Below are 19,117 nucleotides of genomic sequence, written 5' to 3'. Positions count from 1 at the left end.
ACCTCTTTTAGCACAGTACCCTCAACCCCCGGCTGTTCCCACCCGCCTCAACACCGTTGGAAGGGAGGAGAACCAATTAAGGCGGGGGGGGGGTGGAACGAGCAGCTGTCTACCCTTAGCAGGAGGGTTGCTGATTAATTACCTCTCCTGCTGCTGCTGCTGGCTGTCCAGCAGCAGACTGAAGGTGGCTGCTGCTGTGCGCAGGTATATAAAGGCTCAGAGCCTATTATGACACGCGCAGCCAGCGTTCCATTGCCACATTCCGTCTACTGCAGGCGGGATACCTGGATGGCTGAATGTCACTGAGAAGCTCACAGAGACCGCCATAAGCAACAGTTTAAAAGAATGCCACAGACTAATCAACCAAACTTTTTGGGTTGGTTTCTCTTTTATAGTCTGCAGGCATTAAATGAAAGAAGTCAGTGTTCCAGCAGAGGGAGACAATGTTTCAGAAAAGGCATTGTAGCAAACCAAAAAAGAAATTTTAAGCGCAGCAGAGTAACCAGCTCACATACCTGTTAGCTCAGGTGAGTTTAAAAGGCTGCTGTTGATAACAAGGGCATTTGCTAAATAGATGGTGTGTGTGCAACAATATACTGAAAGGTCAATTATATTGTGCAGCTTATCTCACCACCTGTAGTTATTTAGGTGAAAGCTCCAAAATGCTTGCCTAATATGTCTGTTTATCCAAAAGGAAGTATAGAGGGAGAGCTAGATAGATAGCATTGCATTACATTACATGGCAATGCAATGCACAGTTGCTGAAGTTGAACCAAAATGAGCTTGTCATCTGGCTTCTGCAACTTTTAACATGAAAAATCCAATGAGGAGAAGAAAAGCAAAGCCAAAGAGTCCATCCCAAAATCCGACAAACAAGCCAAATGAACAAAAAGCATTGAATTCAATTCTTTCTGACTTTAGAAACTGCATTAAAGAAGGGGTGCACCGGTCCTGGAGATACTGCAATACCAGGTCAATTCGTGGAGTGGACAGAGCAAGCTCTTTTTCCATCTCCCTGTTCTAAAAATCCATTTAATATATGGTCCCCAGATAGGGGACGTATCAGATATTAAACTGATAAGAACAGATACTACACTTGATCTTAGCCAAAAGGCCGAGAAGCGATAACCAGAATTGGTTTCCGACTACGGTGCCACCCAAGGATTCTGAAAAGTCCATTTGTGGAGATGGCCAGCTGGACTCCCGTTAAGAAGACATGCTGTCAACCTCTAGATCCCTCACATGCCTGCACTTTTCGGCTTGCTGCTGCTGCAATCCACGCGTTTTAGATCTGCATAACTCCACCTCTTTTAGCACAGTACCCTCAACCCCCGGCTGTTCCCACCCGCCTCAACACCGTTGGAAGGGAGGAGAACCAATTAAGGCGGGGGGGGGGGTGGAACGAGCAGCTGTCTACCCTTAGCAGGAGGGTTGCTGATTAATTACCTCTCCTGCTGCTGCTGCTGCTGGCTGTCCAGCAGCAGACTGAAGGTGGCTGCTGCTGTGCGCAGGTATATAAAGGCTCAGAGCCTATTATGACACGCGCAGCCAGCGTTCCATTGCCACATTCCGTCTACTGCAGGCAGGATACCTGGATGGCTGAATGTCACTGAGAAGCTCACAGAGACCGCCATAAGCAACAGTTTAAAAGAATGCCACAGACTAATCAACCAAACTTTTTGGGTTGGTTTCTCTTTTATAGTCTGCAGGCATTAAATGAAAGAAGTCAGTGTTCCAGCAGAGGGAGACAACGTTTCAGAAAAGGCATTGTAGCAAACCAAAAAAGAAATTTTAAGCGCAGCAGAGTAACCAGCTCACATACCTGTTAGCTCAGGTGAGTTTAAAAGGCTGCTGTTGATAACAAGGGCATTTGCTAAATAGATGGTGTGTGTGCAACAATATACTGAAAGGTCAATTATATTGTGCAGCTTATCTCACCACCTGTAGTTATTTAGGTGAAAGCTCCAAAATGCTTGCCTAATATGTCTGTTTATCCAAAAGGAAGTATAGAGGGAGAGCTAGATAGATAGCATTGCATTACATTACATGGCAATGCAATGCACAGTTGCTGAAGTTGAACCAAAATGAGCTTGTCATCTGGCTTCTGCAACTTTTAACATGAAAAATCCAATGAGGAGAAGAAAAGCAAAGCCAAAGAGTCCATCCCAAAATCCGACAAACAAGCCAAATGAACAAAAAGCATTGAATTCAATTCTTTCTGATTTTAGAAACTGCATTAAAGAAGGGGTGCACCGGTCCTGGAGATACTGCAATACCAGGTCAATGCGTGGAGTGGACAGAGCAAGCTCTTTTTCCATCTCCCTGTTCTAAAAATCCATTTAATATATGGTCCCCAGATAGGGGACGTATCAGATATTAAACTGATAAGAACAGATACTACACTTGATCTTAGCCAAAAGGCCGAGAAGCGATAACCAGAATTGGTTTCCGACTACGGTGCCACCCAAGGATTCTGAAAAGTCCATTTGTGGAGATGGCCACCTGGACTCCCGTTAAGAAGACATGCTGTCAACCTCTAGATCCCTCACATGCCTGCACTTTTCGGCTTGCTGCTGCTGCAATCCACGCGTTTTAGATCTGCATAACTCCACCTCTTTTAGCACAGTACCCTCAACCCCCGGCTGTTCCCACCCGCCTCAACACCGTTGGAAGGGAGGAGAACCAATTAAGGCGGGGGGGGGGTGGAACGAGCAGCTGTCTACCCTTAGCAGGAGGGTTGCTGATTAATTACCTCTCCTGCTGCTGCTGCTGCTGGCTGTCCAGCAGCAGACTGAAGGTGGCTGCTGCTGTGCGCAGGTATATAAAGGCTCAGAGCCTATTATGACACGCGCAGCCAGCGTTCCATTGCCACATTCCGTCTACTGCAGGCGGGATACCTGGATGGCTGAATGTCACTGAGAAGCTCACAGAGACCGCCATAAGCAACAGTTTAAAAGAATGCCACAGACTAATCAACCAAACTTTTTGGGTTGGTTTCTCTTTTATAGTCTGCAGGCATTAAATGAAAGAAGTCAGTGTTCCAGCAGAGGGAGACAACGTTTCAGAAAAGGCATTGTAGCAAACCAAAAAAGAAATTTTAAGCGCAGCAGAGTAACCAGCTCACATACCTGTTAGCTCAGGTGAGTTTAAAAGGCTGCTGTTGATAACAAGGGCATTTGCTAAATAGATGGTGTGTGTGCAACAATATACTGAAAGGTCAATTATATTGTGCAGCTTATCTCACCACCTGTAGTTATTTAGGTGAAAGCTCCAAAATGCTTGCCTAATATGTCTGTTTATCCAAAAGGAAGTATAGAGGGAGAGCTAGATAGATAGCATTGCATTACATTACATGGCAATGCAATGCACAGTTGCTGAAGTTGAACCAAAATGAGCTTGTCATCTGGCTTCTGCAACTTTTAACATGAAAAATCCAATGAGGAGAAGAAAAGCAAAGCCAAAGAGTCCATCCCAAAATCCGACAAACAAGCCAAATGAACAAAAAGCATTGAATTCAATTCTTTCTGATTTTAGAAACTGCATTAAAGAAGGGGTGCACCGGTCCTGGAGATACTGCAATACCAGGTCAATGCGTGGAGTGGACAGAGCAAGCTCTTTTTCCATCTCCCTGTTCTAAAAATCCATTTAATATATGGTCCCCAGATAGGGGACGTATCAGATATTAAACTGATAAGAACAGATACTACACTTGATCTTAGCCAAAAGGCCGAGAAGCGATAACCAGAATTGGTTTCCGACTACGGTGCCACCCAAGGATTCTGAAAAGTCCATTTGTGGAGATGGCCACCTGGACTCCCGTTAAGAAGACATGCTGTCAACCTCTAGATCCCTCACATGCCTGCACTTTTCGGCTTGCTGCTGCTGCAATCCACGCGTTTTAGATCTGCATAACTCCACCTCTTTTAGCACAGTACCCTCAACCCCCGGCTGTTCCCACCCGCCTCAACACCGTTGGAAGGGAGGAGAACCAATTAAGGCGGGGGGGGGGTGGAACGAGCAGCTGTCTACCCTTAGCAGGAGGGTTGCTGATTAATTACCTCTCCTGCTGCTGCTGCTGCTGGCTGTCCAGCAGCAGACTGAAGGTGGCTGCTGCTGTGCGCAGGTATATAAAGGCTCAGAGCCTATTATGACACGCGCAGCCAGCGTTCCATTGCCACATTCCGTCTACTGCAGGCGGGATACCTGGATGGCTGAATGTCACTGAGAAGCTCACAGAGACCGCCATAAGCAACAGTTTAAAAGAATGCCACAGACTAATCAACCAAACTTTTTGGGTTGGTTTCTCTTTTATAGTCTGCAGGCATTAAATGAAAGAAGTCAGTGTTCCAGCAGAGGGAGACAACGTTTCAGAAAAGGCATTGTAGCAAACCAAAAAAGAAATTTTAAGCGCAGCAGAGTAACCAGCTCACATACCTGTTAGCTCAGGTGAGTTTAAAAGGCTGCTGTTGATAACAAGGGCATTTGCTAAATAGATGGTGTGTGTGCAACAATATACTGAAAGGTCAATTATATTGTGCAGCTTATCTCACCACCTGTAGTTATTTAGGTGAAAGCTCCAAAATGCTTGCCTAATATGTCTGTTTATCCAAAAGGAAGTATAGAGGGAGAGCTAGATAGATAGCATTGCATTACATTACATGGCAATGCAATGCACAGTTGCTGAAGTTGAACCAAAATGAGCTTGTCATCTGGCTTCTGCAACTTTTAACATGAAAAATCCAATGAGGAGAAGAAAAGCAAAGCCAAAGAGTCCATCCCAAAATCCGACAAACAAGCCAAATGAACAAAAAGCATTGAATTCAATTCTTTCTGATTTTAGAAACTGCATTAAAGAAGGGGTGCACCGGTCCTGGAGATACTGCAATACCAGGTCAATGCGTGGAGTGGACAGAGCAAGCTCTTTTTCCATCTCCCTGTTCTAAAAATCCATTTAATATATGGTCCCCAGATAGGGGACGTATCAGATATTAAACTGATAAGAACAGATACTACACTTGATCTTAGCCAAAAGGCCGAGAAGCGATAACCAGAATTGGTTTCCGACTACGGTGCCACCCAAGGATTCTGAAAAGTCCATTTGTGGAGATGGCCACCTGGACTCCCGTTAAGAAGACATGCTGTCAACCTCTAGATCCCTCACATGCCTGCACTTTTCGGCTTGCTGCTGCTGCAATCCACGCGTTTTAGATCTGCATAACTCCACCTCTTTTAGCACAGTACCCTCAACCCCCGGCTGTTCCCACCCGCCTCAACACCGTTGGAAGGGAGGAGAACCAATTAAGGCGGGGGGGGGGTGGAACGAGCAGCTGTCTACCCTTAGCAGGAGGGTTGCTGATTAATTACCTCTCCTGCTGCTGCTGCTGCTGGCTGTCCAGCAGCAGACTGAAGGTGGCTGCTGCTGTGCGCAGGTATATAAAGGCTCAGAGCCTATTATGACACGCGCAGCCAGCGTTCCATTGCCACATTCCGTCTACTGCAGGCGGGATACCTGGATGGCTGAATGTCACTGAGAAGCTCACAGAGACCGCCATAAGCAACAGTTTAAAAGAATGCCACAGACTAATCAACCAAACTTTTTGGGTTGGTTTCTCTTTTATAGTCTGCAGGCATTAAATGAAAGAAGTCAGTGTTCCAGCAGAGGGAGACAACGTTTCAGAAAAGGCATTGTAGCAAACCAAAAAAGAAATTTTAAGCGCAGCAGAGTAACCAGCTCACATACCTGTTAGCTCAGGTGAGTTTAAAAGGCTGCTGTTGATAACAAGGGCATTTGCTAAATAGATGGTGTGTGTGCAACAATATACTGAAAGGTCAATTATATTGTGCAGCTTATCTCACCACCTGTAGTTATTTAGGTGAAAGCTCCAAAATGCTTGCCTAATATGTCTGTTTATCCAAAAGGAAGTATAGAGGGAGAGCTAGATAGATAGCATTGCATTACATTACATGGCAATGCAATGCACAGTTGCTGAAGTTGAACCAAAATGAGCTTGTCATCTGGCTTCTGCAACTTTTAACATGAAAAATCCAATGAGGAGAAGAAAAGCAAAGCCAAAGAGTCCATCCCAAAATCCGACAAACAAGCCAAATGAACAAAAAGCATTGAATTCAATTCTTTCTGATTTTAGAAACTGCATTAAAGAAGGGGTGCACCGGTCCTGGAGATACTGCAATACCAGGTCAATGCGTGGAGTGGACAGAGCAAGCTCTTTTTCCATCTCCCTGTTCTAAAAATCCATTTAATATATGGTCCCCAGATAGGGGACGTATCAGATATTAAACTGATAAGAACAGATACTACACTTGATCTTAGCCAATAGGCCGAGAAGCGATAACCAGAATTGGTTTCCGACTACGGTGCCACCCAAGGATTCTGAAAAGTCCATTTGTGGAGATGGCCACCTGGACTCCCGTTAAGAAGACATGCTGTCAACCTCTAGATCCCTCACATGCCTGCACTTTTCGGCTTGCTGCTGCTGCAATCCACGCGTTTTAGATCTGCATAACTCCACCTCTTTTAGCACAGTACCCTCAACCCCCGGCTGTTCCCACCCGCCTCAACACCGTTGGAAGGGAGGAGAACCAATTAAGGCGGGGGGGGGGTGGAACGAGCAGCTGTCTACCCTTAGCAGGAGGGTTGCTGATTAATTACCTCTCCTGCTGCTGCTGCTGCTGGCTATGCAGCAGCAGACTGAAGGTGGCTGCTGCTGTGCGCAGGTATATAAAGGCTCAGAGCCTATTATGACACGCGCAGCCAGCGTTCCATTGCCACATTCCGTCTACTGCAGGCGGGATACCTGGATGGCTGAATGTCACTGAGAAGCTCACAGAGACCGCCATAAGCAACAGTTTAAAAGAATGCCACAGACTAATCAACCAAACTTTTTGGGTTGGTTTCTCTTTTATAGTCTGCAGGCATTAAATGAAAGAAGTCAGTGTTCCAACAGAGGGAGACAACGTTTCAGAAAAGGCATTGTAGCAAACCAAAAAAGAAATTTTAAGCGCAGCAGAGTAACCAGCTCACATACCTGTTAGCTCAGGTGAGTTTAAAAGGCTGCTGTTGATAACAAGGGCATTTGCTAAATAGATGGTGTGTGTGCAACAATATACTGAAAGGTCAATTATATTGTGCAGCTTATCTCACCACCTGTAGTTATTTAGGTGAAAGCTCCAAAATGCTTGCCTAATATGTCTGTTTATCCAAAAGGAAGTATAGAGGGAGAGCTAGATAGATAGCATTGCATTACATTACATGGCAATGCAATGCACAGTTGCTGAAGTTGAACCAAAATGAGCTTGTCATCTGGCTTCTGCAACTTTTAACATGAAAAATCCAATGAGGAGAAGAAAAGCAAAGCCAAAGAGTCCATCCCAAAATCCGACAAACAAGCCAAATGAACAAAAAGCATTGAATTCAATTCTTTCTGACTTTAGAAACTGCATTAAAGAAGGGGTGCACCGGTGCTGGAAATACTGCAATACCAGGTCAATTCGTGGAGTGGACAGAGCAAGCTCTTTTTCCATCTCCCTGTTCTAAAAATCCATTTAATATATGGTCCCCAGATAGGGGACGTATCAGATATTAAACTGATAAGAACAGATACTACACTTGATCTTAGCCAAAAGGCCGAGAAGCGATAACCAGAATTGGTTTCCGACTACGGTGCCACCCAAGGATTCTGAAAAGTCCATTTGTGGAGATGGCCAGCTGGACTCCCGTTAAGAAGACATGCTGTCAACCTCTAGATCCCTCACATGCCTGCACTTTTCGGCTTGCTGCTGCTGCAATCCACGCGTTTTAGATCTGCATAACTCCACCTCTTTTAGCACAGTACCCTCAACCCCCGGCTGTTCCCACCCGCCTCAACACCGTTGGAATGGAGGAGAACCAATTAAGGCGGGGGGGGGTGGAACGAGCAGCTGTCTACCCTTAGCAGGAGGGTTGCTGATTAATTACCTCTCCTGCTGCTGCTGCTGGCTGTCCAGCAGCAGACTGAAGGTGGCTGCTGCTGTGCGCAGGTATATAAAGGCTCAGAGCCTATTATGACACGCGCAGCCAGCGTTCCATTGCCACATTCCGTCTACTGCAGGCGGGATACCTGGATGGCTGAATGTCACTGAGAAGCTCACAGAGACCGCCATAAGCAACAGTTTAAAAGAATGCCACAGACTAATCAACCAAACTTTTTGGGTTGGTTTCTCTTTTATAGTCTGCAGGCATTAAATGAAAGAAGTCAGTGTTCCAGCAGAGGGAGACAACGTTTCAGAAAAGGCATTGTAGCAAACCAAAAAAGAAATTTTAAGCGCAGCAGAGTAACCAGCTCACATACCTGTTAGCTCAGGTGAGTTTAAAAGGCTGCTGTTGATAACAAGGGCATTTGCTAAATAGATGGTGTGTGTGCAACAATATACTGAAAGGTCAATTATATTGTGCAGCTTATCTCACCACCTGTAGTTATTTAGGTGAAAGCTCCAAAATGCTTGCCTAATATGTCTGTTTATCCAAAAGGAAGTATAGAGGGAGAGCTAGATAGATAGCATTGCATTACATTACATGGCAATGCAATGCACAGTTGCTGAAGTTGAACCAAAATGAGCTTGTCATCTGGCTTCTGCAACTTTTAACATGAAAAATCCAATGAGGAGAAGAAAAGCAAAGCCAAAGAGTCCATCCCAAAATCCGACAAACAAGCCAAATGAACAAAAAGCATTGAATTCAATTCTTTCTGATTTTAGAAACTGCATTAAAGAAGGGGTGCACCGGTCCTGGAGATACTGCAATACCAGGTCAATGCGTGGAGTGGACAGAGCAAGCTCTTTTTCCATCTCCCTGTTCTAAAAATCCATTTAATATATGGTCCCCAGATAGGGGACGTATCAGATATTAAACTGATAAGAACAGATACTACACTTGATCTTAGCCAAAAGGCCGAGAAGCGATAACCAGAATTGGTTTCCGACTACGGTGCCACCCAAGGATTCTGAAAAGTCCATTTGTGGAGATGGCCACCTGGACTCCCGTTAAGAAGACATGCTGTCAACCTCTAGATCCCTCACATGCCTGCACTTTTCGGCTTGCTGCTGCTGCAATCCACGCGTTTTAGATCTGCATAACTCCACCTCTTTTAGCACAGTACCCTCAACCCCCGGCTGTTCCCACCCGCCTCAACACCGTTGGAAGGGAGGAGAACCAATTAAGGCGGGGGGGGGGTGGAACGAGCAGCTGTCTACCCTTAGCAGGAGGGTTGCTGATTAATTACCTCTCCTGCTGCTGCTGCTGCTGGCTGTCCAGCAGCAGACTGAAGGTGGCTGCTGCTGTGCGCAGGTATATAAAGGCTCAGAGCCTATTATGACACGCGCAGCCAGCGTTCCATTGCCACATTCCGTCTACTGCAGGCGGGATACCTGGATGGCTGAATGTCACTGAGAAGCTCACAGAGACCGCCATAAGCAACAGTTTAAAAGAATGCCACAGACTAATCAACCAAACTTTTTGGGTTGGTTTCTCTTTTATAGTCTGCAGGCATTAAATGAAAGAAGTCAGTGTTCCAGCAGAGGGAGACAACGTTTCAGAAAAGGCATTGTAGCAAACCAAAAAAGAAATTTTAAGCGCAGCAGAGTAACCAGCTCACATACCTGTTAGCTCAGGTGAGTTTAAAAGGCTGCTGTTGATAACAAGGGCATTTGCTAAATAGATGGTGTGTGTGCAACAATATACTGAAAGGTCAATTATATTGTGCAGCTTATCTCACCACCTGTAGTTATTTAGGTGAAAGCTCCAAAATGCTTGCCTAATATGTCTGTTTATCCAAAAGGAAGTATAGAGGGAGAGCTAGATAGATAGCATTGCATTACATTACATGGCAATGCAATGCACAGTTGCTGAAGTTGAACCAAAATGAGCTTGTCATCTGGCTTCTGCAACTTTTAACATGAAAAATCCAATGAGGAGAAGAAAAGCAAAGCCAAAGAGTCCATCCCAAAATCCGACAAACAAGCCAAATGAACAAAAAGCATTGAATTCAATTCTTTCTGATTTTAGAAACTGCATTAAAGAAGGGGTGCACCGGTCCTGGAGATACTGCAATACCAGGTCAATTCGTGGAGTGGACAGAGCAAGCTCTTTTTCCATCTCCCTGTTCTAAAAATCCATTTAATATATGGTCCCCAGATAGGGGACGTATCAGATATTAAACTGATAAGAACAGATACTACACTTGATCTTAGCCAAAAGGCCGAGAAGCGATAACCAGAATTGGTTTCCGACTACGGTGCCACCCAAGGATTCTGAAAAGTCCATTTGTGGAGATGGCCAGCTGGACTCCCGTTAAGAAGACATGCTGTCAACCTCTAGATCCCTCACATGCCTGCACTTTTCGGCTTGCTGCTGCTGCAATCCACGCGTTTTAGATCTGCATAACTCCACCTCTTTTAGCACAGTACCCTCAACCCCCGGCTGTTCCCACCCGCCTCAACACCGTTGGAAGGGAGGAGAACCAATTAAGGCGGGGGGGGGGGGTGGAACGAGCAGCTGTCTACCCTTAGCAGGAGGGTTGCTGATTAATTACCTCTCCTGCTGCTGCTGCTGCTGGCTGTCCAGCAGCAGACTGAAGGTGGCTGCTTCTGTGCGCAGGTATATAAAGGCTCAGAGCCTATTATGACACGCGCAGCCAGCGTTCCATTGCCACATTCCGTCTACTGCAGGCGGGATACCTGGATGGCTGAATGTCACTGAGAAGCTCACAGAGACCGCCATAAGCAACAGTTTAAAAGAATGCCACAGACTAATCAACCAAACTTTTTGGGTTGGTTTCTCTTTTATAGTCTGCAGGCATTAAATGAAAGAAGTCAGTGTTCCAGCAGAGGGAGACAACGTTTCAGAAAAGGCATTGTAGCAAACCAAAAAAGAAATTTTAAGCGCAGCAGAGTAACCAGCTCACATACCTGTTAGCTCAGGTGAGTTTAAAAGGCTGCTGTTGATAACAAGGGCATTTGCTAAATAGATGGTGTGTGTGCAACAATATACTGAAAGGTCAATTATATTGTGCAGCTTATCTCACCACCTGTAGTTATTTAGGTGAAAGCACCAAAATGCTTGCCTAATATGTCTGTTTATCCAAAAGGAAGTATAGAGGGAGAGCTAGATAGATAGCATTGCATTACATTACATGGCAATGCAATGCACAGTTGCTGAAGTTGAACCAAAATGAGCTTGTCATCTGGCTTCTGCAACTTTTAACATGAAAAATCCAATGAGGAGAAGAAAAGCAAAGCCAAAGAGTCCATCCCAAAATCCGACAAACAAGCCAAATGAACAAAAAGCATTGAATTCAATTCTTTCTGATTTTAGAAACTGCATTAAAGAAGGGGTGCACCGGTCCTGGAGATACTGCAATACCAGGTCAATGCGTGGAGTGGACAGAGCAAGCTCTTTTTCCATCTCCCTGTTCTAAAAATCCATTTAATATATGGTCCCCAGATAGGGGACGTATCAGATATTAAACTGATAAGAACAGATACTACACTTGATCTTAGCCAAAAGGCCGAGAAGCGATAACCAGAATTGGTTTCCGACTACGGTGCCACCCAAGGATTCTGAAAAGTCCATTTGTGGAGATGGCCACCTGGACTCCCGTTAAGAAGACATGCTGTCAACCTCTAGATCCCTCACATGCCTGCACTTTTCGGCTTGCTGCTGCTGCAATCCACGCGTTTTAGATCTGCATAACTCCACCTCTTTTAGCACAGTACCCTCAACCCCCGGCTGTTCCCACCCGCCTCAACACCGTTGGAAGGGAGGAGAACCAATTAAGGCGGGGGGGGGGTGGAACGAGCAGCTGTCTACCCTTAGCAGGAGGGTTGCTGATTAATTACCTCTCCTGCTGCTGCTGCTGCTGCTGGCTGTCCAGCAGCAGACTGAAGGTGGCTGCTGCTGTGCGCAGGTATATAAAGACTCAGAGCCTATTATGACACGCGCAGCCAGCGTTCCATTGCCACATTCCGTCTACTGCAGGCGGGATACCTGGATGGCTGAATGTCACTGAGAAGCTCACAGAGACCGCCATAAGCAACAGTTTAAAAGAATGCCACAGACTAATCAACCAAACTTTTTGGGTTGGTTTCTCTTTTATAGTCTGCAGGCATTAAATGAAAGAAGTCAGTGTTCCAGCAGAGGGAGACAACGTTTCAGAAAAGGCATTGTAGCAAACCAAAAAAGAAATTTTAAGCGCAGCAGAGTAACCAGCTCACATACCTGTTAGCTCAGGTGAGTTTAAAAGGCTGCTGTTGATAACAAGGGCATTTGCTAAATAGATGGTGTGTGTGCAACAATATACTGAAAGGTCAATTATATTGTGCAGCTTATCTCACCACCTGTAGTTATTTAGGTGAAAGCTCCAAAATGCTTGCCTAATATGTCTGTTTATCCAAAAGGAAGTATAGAGGGAGAGCTAGATAGATAGCATTGCATTACATTACATGGCAATGCAATGCACAGTTGCTGAAGTTGAACCAAAATGAGCTTGTCATCTGGCTTCTGCAACTTTTAACATGAAAAATCCAATGAGGAGAAGAAAAGCAAAGCCAAAGAGTCCATCCCAAAATCCGACAAACAAGCCAAATGAACAAAAAGCATTGAATTCAATTCTTTCTGATTTTAGAAACTGCATTAAAGAAGGGGTGCACCGGTCCTGGAGATACTGCAATACCAGGTCAATTCGTGGAGTGGACAGAGCAAGCTCTTTTTCCATCTCCCTGTTCTAAAAATCCATTTAATATATGGTCCCCAGATAGGGGACGTATCAGATATTAAACTGATAAGAACAGATACTACACTTGATCTTAGCCAAAAGGCCGAGAAGCGATAACCAGAATTGGTTTCCGACTACGGTGCCACCCAAGGATTCTGAAAAGTCCATTTGTGGAGATGGCCAGCTGGACTCCCGTTAAGAAGACATGCTGTCAACCTCTAGATCCCTCACATGCCTGCATTTTTCGGCTTGCTGCTGCTGCAATCCACGCGTTTTAGATCTGCATAACTCCACCTCTTTTAGCACAGTACCCTCAACCCCCGGCTGTTCCCACCCGCCTCAACACCGTTGGAAGGGAGGAGAACCAATTAAGGCGGGGGGGGGGGGTGGAACGAGCAGCTGTCTACCCTTAGCAGGAGGGTTGCTGATTAATTACCTCTCCTGCTGCTGCTGCTGCTGGCTGTCCAGCAGCAGACTGAAGGTGGCTGCTGCTGTGCGCAGGTATATAAAGGCTCAGAGCCTATTATGACACGCGCAGCCAGCGTTCCATTGCCACATTCCGTCTACTGCAGGCGGGATACCTGGATGGCTGAATGTCACTGAGAAGCTCACAGAGACCGCCATAAGCAACAGTTTAAAAGAATGCCACAGACTAATCAACCAAACTTTTTGGGTTGGTTTCTCTTTTATAGTCTGCAGGCATTAAATGAAAGAAGTCAGTGTTCCAGCAGAGGGAGACAACGTTTCAGAAAAGGCATTGTAGCAAACCAAAAAAGAAATTTTAAGCGCAGCAGAGTAACCAGCTCACATACCTGTTAGCTCAGGTGAGTTTAAAAGGCTGCTGTTGATAACAAGGGCATTTGCTAAATAGATGGTGTGTGTGCAACAATATACTGAAAGGTCAATTATATTGTGCAGCTTATCTCACCACCTGTAGTTATTTAGGTGAAAGCTCCAAAATGCTTGCCTAATATGTCTGTTTATCCAAAAGGAAGTATAGAGGGAGAGCTAGATAGATAGCATTGCATTACATTACATGGCAATGCAATGCACAGTTGCTGAAGTTGAACCAAAATGAGCTTGTCATCTGGCTTCTGCAACTTTTAACATGAAAAATCCAATGAGGAGAAGAAAAGCAAAGCCAAAGAGTCCATCCCAAAATCCGACAAACAAGCCAAATGAACAAAAAGCATTGAATTCAATTCTTTCTGATTTTAGAAACTGCATTAAAGAAGGGGTGCACCGGTCCTGGAGATACTGCAATACCAGGTCAATGCGTGGAGTGGACAGAGCAAGCTCTTTTTCCATCTCCCTGTTCTAAAAATCCATTTAATATATGGTCCCCAGATAGGGGACGTATCAGATATTAAACTGATAAGAACAGATACTACACTTGATCTTAGCCAAAAGGCCGAGAAGCGATAACCAGAATTGGTTTCCGACTACGGTGCCACCCAAGGATTCTGAAAAGTCCATTTGTGGAGATGGCCACCTGGACTCCCGTTAAGAAGACATGCTGTCAACCTCTAGATCCCTCACATGCCTGCACTTTTCGGCTTGCTGCTGCTGCAATCCACGCGTTTTAGATCTGCATAACTCCACCTCTTTTAGCACAGTACCCTCAACCCCCGGCTGTTCCCACCCGCCTCAACACCGTTGGAAGGGAGGAGAACCAATTAAGGCGGGGGGGGGGGTGGAACGAGCAGCTGTCTACCCTTAGCAGGAGGGTTGCTGATTAATTACCTCTCCTGCTGCTGCTGCTGCTGGCTGTCCAGCAGCAGACTGAAGGTGGCTGCTGCTGTGCGCAGGTATATAAAGGCTCAGAGCCTATTATGACACGCGCAGCCAGCGTTCCATTGCCACATTCCGTCTACTGCAGGCGGGATACCTGGATGGCTGAATGTCACTGAGAAGCTCACAGAGACCGCCATAAGCAACAGTTTAAAAGAATGCCACAGACTAATCAACCAAACTTTTTGGGTTGGTTTCTCTTTTATAGTCTGCAGGCATTAAATGAAAGAAGTCAGTGTTCCAGCAGAGGGAGACAACGTTTCAGAAAAGGCATTGTAGCAAACCAAAAAAGAAATTTTAAGCGCAGCAGAGTAACCAGCTCACATACCTGTTAGCTCAGGTGAGTTTAAAAGGCTGCTGTTGATAACAAGGGCATTTGCTAAATAGATGGTGTGTGTGCAACAATATACTGAAAGGTCAATTATATTGTGCAGCTTATCTCACCACCTGTAGTTATTTAGGTGAAAGCTCCAAAATGCTTGCCTAATATGTCTGTTTATCCAAAAGGAAGTATAGAGGGAGAGCTAGATAGATAGCATTGCATTACATTACATGGCAATGCAATGCACAGTTGCTGAAGTTGAACCAAAATGAGCTTGTCATCTGGCTTCTGCAACTTTTAACATGAAAAATCCAATGAGGAGAAGAAAAGCAAAGCCAAAGAGTCCATCCCAAAATCCGACAAACAAGCCAAATGAACAAAAAGCATTGAATTCAATTCTTTCTGATTTTAGAAACTGCATTAAAGAAGGGGTGCACCGGTCCTGGAGATACTGCAATACCAGGTCAATGCGTGGAGTGGACAGAGCAAGCTCTTTTTCCATCTCCCTGTTCTAAAAATCCATTTAATATATGGTCCCCAGATAGGGGACGTATCAGATATTAAACTGATAAGAACAGATACTACACTTGATCTTAGCCAAAAGGCCGAGAAGCGATAACCAGAATTGGTTTCCGACTACGGTGCCACCCAAGGATTCTGAAAAGTCCATTTGTGGAGATGGCCACCTGGACTCCCGTTAAGAAGACATGCTGTCAACCTCTAGATCCCTCACATGCCTGCACTTTTCGGCTTGCTGCTGCTGCAATCCACGCGTTTTAGATCTGCATAACTCCACCTCTTTTAGCACAGTACCCTCAACCCCCGGCTGTTCCCACCCGCCTCAACACCGTTGGAAGGGAGGAGAACCAATTAAGGCGGGGGGGGGGGGTGGAACGAGCAGCTGTCTACCCTTAGCAGGAGGGTTGCTGATTAATTACCTCTCCTGCTGCTGCTGCTGCTGGCTGTCCAGCAGCAGACTGAAGGTGGCTGCTGCTGTGCGCAGGTATATAAAGGCTCAGAGCCTATTATGACACGCGCAGCCAGCGTTCCATTGCCACATTCCGTCTACTGCAGGCGGGATACCTGGATGGCTGAATGTCACTGAGAAGCTCACAGAGACCGCCATAAGCAACAGTTTAAAAGAATGCCACAGACTAATCAACCAAACTTTTTGGGTTGGTTTCTCTTTTATAGTCTGCAGGCATTAAATGAAAGAAGTCAGTGTTCCAGCAGAGGGAGACAACGTTTCAGAAAAGGCATTGTAGCAAACCAAAAAAGAAATTTTAAGCGCAGCAGAGTAACCAGCTCACATACCTGTTAGCTCAGGTGAGTTTAAAAGGCTGCTGTTGATAACAAGGGCATTTGCTAAATAGATGGTGTGTGTGCAACAATATACTGAAAGGTCAATTATATTGTGCAGCTTATCTCACCACCTGTAGTTATTTAGGTGAAAGCTCCAAAATGCTTGCCTAATATGTCTGTTTATCCAAAAGGAAGTATAGAGGGAGAGCTAGATAGATAGCATTGCATTACATTACATGGCAATGCAATGCACAGTTGCTGAAGTTGAACCAAAATGAGCTTGTCATCTGGCTTCTGCAACTTTTAACATGAAAAATCCAATGAGGAGAAGAAAAGCAAAGCCAAAGAGTCCATCCCAAAATCCGACAAACAAGCCAAATGAACAAAAAGCATTGAATTCAATTCTTTCTGATTTTAGAAACTGCATTAAAGAAGGGGTGCACCGGTCCTGGAGATACTGCAATACCAGGTCAATGCGTGGAGTGGACAGAGCAAGCTCTTTTTCCATCTCCCTGTTCTAAAAATCCATTTAATATATGGTCCCCAGATAGGGGACGTATCAGATATTAAACTGATAAGAACAGATACTACACTTGATCTTAGCCAAAAGGCCGAGAAGCGATAACCAGAATTGGTTTCCGACTACGGTGCCACCCAAGGATTCTGAAAAGTCCATTTGTGGAGATGGCCACCTGGACTCCCGTTAAGAAGACATGCTGTCAACCTCTAGATCCCTCACATGCCTGCACTTTTCGGCTTGCTGCTGCTGCAATCCACGTGTTTTAGATCTGCATAACTCCACCTCTTTTAGCACAGTACCCTCAACCCCCGGCTGTTCCCACCCGCCTCAACACCGTTGGAAGGGAGGAGAACCAATTAAGGCGGGGGGGGGGGTGGAACGAGCAGCTGTCTACCCTTAGCAGGAGGGTTGCTGATTAATTACCTCTCCTGCTGCTGCTGCTGCTGGCTGTCCAGCAGCAGACTGAAGGTGGCTGCTGCTGTGCGCAGGTATATAAAGGCTCAGAGCCTATTATGACACGCGCAGCCAGCGTTCCATTGCCACATTCCGTCTACTGCAGGCGGGATACCTGGATGGCTGAATGTCACTGAGAAGCTCACAGAGACCGCCATAAGCAACAGTTTAAAAGAATGCCACAGACTAATCAACCAAACTTTTTGGGTTGGTTTCTCTTTTATAGTCTGCAGGCATTAAATGAAAGAAGTCAGTGTTCCAGCAGAGGGAGACAACGTTTCAGAAAAGGCATTGTAGCAAACCAAAAAAGAAATTTTAAGCGCAGCAGAGTAACCAGCTCACATACCTGTTAGCTCAGGTGAGTTTAAAAGGCTGCTGTTGATAACAAGGGCATTTGCTAAATAGATGGTGTGTGTGCAACAATATACTGAAAGGTCAATTATATTGTGCAGCTTATCTCACCACCTGTAGTTATTTAGGTGAAAGCTCCAAAATGCTTGCCTAATATGTCTGTTTATCCAAAAGGAAGTATAGAGGGAGAGCTAGATAGATAGCATTGCATTACATTACATGGCAATGCAATGCACAGTTGCTGAAGTTGAACCAAAATGAGCTTGTCATCTGGCTTCTGCAACTTTTAACATGAAAAATCCAATGAGGAGAAGAAAAGCAAAGCCAAAGAGTCCATCCCAAAATCCGACAAACAAGCCAAATGAACAAAAAGCATTGAATTCAATTCTTTCTGATTTTAGAAACTGCATTAAAGAAGGGGTGCACCGGTCCTGGAGATACTGCAATACCAGGTCAATGCGTGGAGTGGACAGAGCAAGCTCTTTTTCCATCTCCCTGTTCTAAAAATCCATTTAATATATGGTCCCCAGATAGGGGACGTATCAGATATTAAACTGATAAGAACAGATACTACACTTGATCTTAGCCAAAAGGCCGAGAAGCGATAACCAGAATTGGTTTCCGACTACGGTGCCACCCAAGGATTCTGAAAAGTCCATTTGTGGAGATGGCCACCTGGACTCCCGTTAAGAAGACATGCTGTCAACCTCTAGATCCCTCACATGCCTGCACTTTTCGGCTTGCTGCTGCTGCAATCCACGCGTTTTAGATCTGCATAACTCCACCTCTTTTAGCACAGTACCCTCAACCCCCGGCTGTTCCCACCCGCCTCAACACCGTTGGAAGGGAGGAGAACCAATTAAGGCGGGGGGGGTGGGGGGGTGGAACGAGCAGCTGTCTACCCTTAGCAGGAGGGTTGCTGATTAATTACCTCTCCTGCTGCTGCTGCTGCTGGCTGTCCAGCAGCAGACTGAAGGTGGCTGCTGCTGTGCGCAGGTATATAAAGGCTCAGAGCCTATTATGACACGCGCAGCCAGCGTTCCATTGCCACATTCCGTCTACTGCAGGCGGGATACCTGGATGGCTGAATGTCACTGAGAAGCTCACAGAGACCGCCATAAGCAACAGTTTAAAAGAATGCCACAGACTAATCAACCAAACTTTTTGGGTTGGTTTCTCTTTTATAGTCTGCAGGCATTAAATGAAAGAAGTCAGTGTTCCAGCAGAGGGAGACAACGTTTCAGAAAAGGCATTGTAGCAAACCAAAAAAGAAATTTTAAGCGCAGCAGAGTAACCAGCTCACATACCTGTTAGCTCAGGTGAGTTTAAAAGGCTGCTGTTGATAACAAGGGCATTTGCTAAATAGATGGTGTGTGTGCAACAATATACTGAAAGGTCAATTATATTGTGCAGCTTATCTCACCACCTGTAGTTATTTAGGTGAAAGCTCCAAAATGCTTGCCTAATATGTCTGTTTATCCAAAAGGAAGTATAGAGGGAGAGCTAGATAGATAGCATTGCATTACATTACATGGCAATGCAATGCACAGTTGCTGAAGTTGAACCAAAATGAGCTTGTCATCTGGCTTCTGCAACTTTTAACATGAAAAA

General features: G+C 45.3%; 14 non-coding genes across 14 annotated transcripts; all 14 read right to left on the bottom strand.

Annotated features, from left to right (window-relative positions):
- Nucleotides 1–935: 935 nt before the first annotated feature.
- Nucleotides 936–1,126, bottom strand: LOC141159865 (U2 spliceosomal RNA). The gene has a single exon (XR_012249859.1). It is a non-coding gene; the product is annotated as a U2 spliceosomal RNA (small nuclear RNA).
- A 1,116-nt stretch (nucleotides 1,127–2,242) lies between these two features.
- Nucleotides 2,243–2,433, bottom strand: LOC141158168 (U2 spliceosomal RNA). The gene has a single exon (XR_012248204.1). It is a non-coding gene; the product is annotated as a U2 spliceosomal RNA (small nuclear RNA).
- A 1,115-nt stretch (nucleotides 2,434–3,548) lies between these two features.
- LOC141158167 (U2 spliceosomal RNA) lies at nucleotides 3,549–3,739 on the bottom strand. Its single transcript, XR_012248203.1, has one exon. It is a non-coding gene; the product is annotated as a U2 spliceosomal RNA (small nuclear RNA).
- A 1,115-nt stretch (nucleotides 3,740–4,854) lies between these two features.
- LOC141158166 (U2 spliceosomal RNA) lies at nucleotides 4,855–5,045 on the bottom strand. Its single transcript, XR_012248202.1, has one exon. It is a non-coding gene; the product is annotated as a U2 spliceosomal RNA (small nuclear RNA).
- A 1,115-nt stretch (nucleotides 5,046–6,160) lies between these two features.
- LOC141159628 (U2 spliceosomal RNA) lies at nucleotides 6,161–6,351 on the bottom strand. The gene has a single exon (XR_012249631.1). It is a non-coding gene; the product is annotated as a U2 spliceosomal RNA (small nuclear RNA).
- A 1,115-nt stretch (nucleotides 6,352–7,466) lies between these two features.
- LOC141160055 (U2 spliceosomal RNA) lies at nucleotides 7,467–7,657 on the bottom strand. The gene has a single exon (XR_012250043.1). It is a non-coding gene; the product is annotated as a U2 spliceosomal RNA (small nuclear RNA).
- Nucleotides 7,658–8,768: 1,111 nt separating this feature from the next.
- On the bottom strand, nucleotides 8,769–8,959 carry LOC141158165 (U2 spliceosomal RNA). The gene has a single exon (XR_012248201.1). It is a non-coding gene; the product is annotated as a U2 spliceosomal RNA (small nuclear RNA).
- A 1,115-nt stretch (nucleotides 8,960–10,074) lies between these two features.
- LOC141159864 (U2 spliceosomal RNA) lies at nucleotides 10,075–10,265 on the bottom strand. The gene has a single exon (XR_012249858.1). It is a non-coding gene; the product is annotated as a U2 spliceosomal RNA (small nuclear RNA).
- A 1,117-nt stretch (nucleotides 10,266–11,382) lies between these two features.
- On the bottom strand, nucleotides 11,383–11,573 carry LOC141158164 (U2 spliceosomal RNA). The gene has a single exon (XR_012248200.1). It is a non-coding gene; the product is annotated as a U2 spliceosomal RNA (small nuclear RNA).
- A 1,118-nt stretch (nucleotides 11,574–12,691) lies between these two features.
- LOC141159863 (U2 spliceosomal RNA) lies at nucleotides 12,692–12,882 on the bottom strand. The gene has a single exon (XR_012249857.1). It is a non-coding gene; the product is annotated as a U2 spliceosomal RNA (small nuclear RNA).
- A 1,117-nt stretch (nucleotides 12,883–13,999) lies between these two features.
- On the bottom strand, nucleotides 14,000–14,190 carry LOC141158162 (U2 spliceosomal RNA). The gene has a single exon (XR_012248199.1). It is a non-coding gene; the product is annotated as a U2 spliceosomal RNA (small nuclear RNA).
- A 1,116-nt stretch (nucleotides 14,191–15,306) lies between these two features.
- Nucleotides 15,307–15,497, bottom strand: LOC141158161 (U2 spliceosomal RNA). Its single transcript, XR_012248198.1, has one exon. It is a non-coding gene; the product is annotated as a U2 spliceosomal RNA (small nuclear RNA).
- Nucleotides 15,498–16,614: 1,117 nt separating this feature from the next.
- LOC141158159 (U2 spliceosomal RNA) lies at nucleotides 16,615–16,805 on the bottom strand. The gene has a single exon (XR_012248196.1). It is a non-coding gene; the product is annotated as a U2 spliceosomal RNA (small nuclear RNA).
- Nucleotides 16,806–17,921: 1,116 nt separating this feature from the next.
- Nucleotides 17,922–18,112, bottom strand: LOC141158158 (U2 spliceosomal RNA). Its single transcript, XR_012248195.1, has one exon. It is a non-coding gene; the product is annotated as a U2 spliceosomal RNA (small nuclear RNA).
- Nucleotides 18,113–19,117: the final 1,005 nt, after the last annotated feature.

This window comes from Phyllobates terribilis, unplaced genomic scaffold, assembly GCF_046119375.1.
Source record: "Phyllobates terribilis strain yellow unplaced genomic scaffold, ASM4611937v1 Scaffold_8__6_contigs__length_399053987, whole genome shotgun sequence".
NCBI classification, from domain to species: Eukaryota; Metazoa; Chordata; class Amphibia; order Anura; family Dendrobatidae; genus Phyllobates; species Phyllobates terribilis.
The sequence above is the reverse complement of the archived record's forward strand: the minus strand, read 5'-3'. Positions and strand labels throughout refer to the sequence as shown.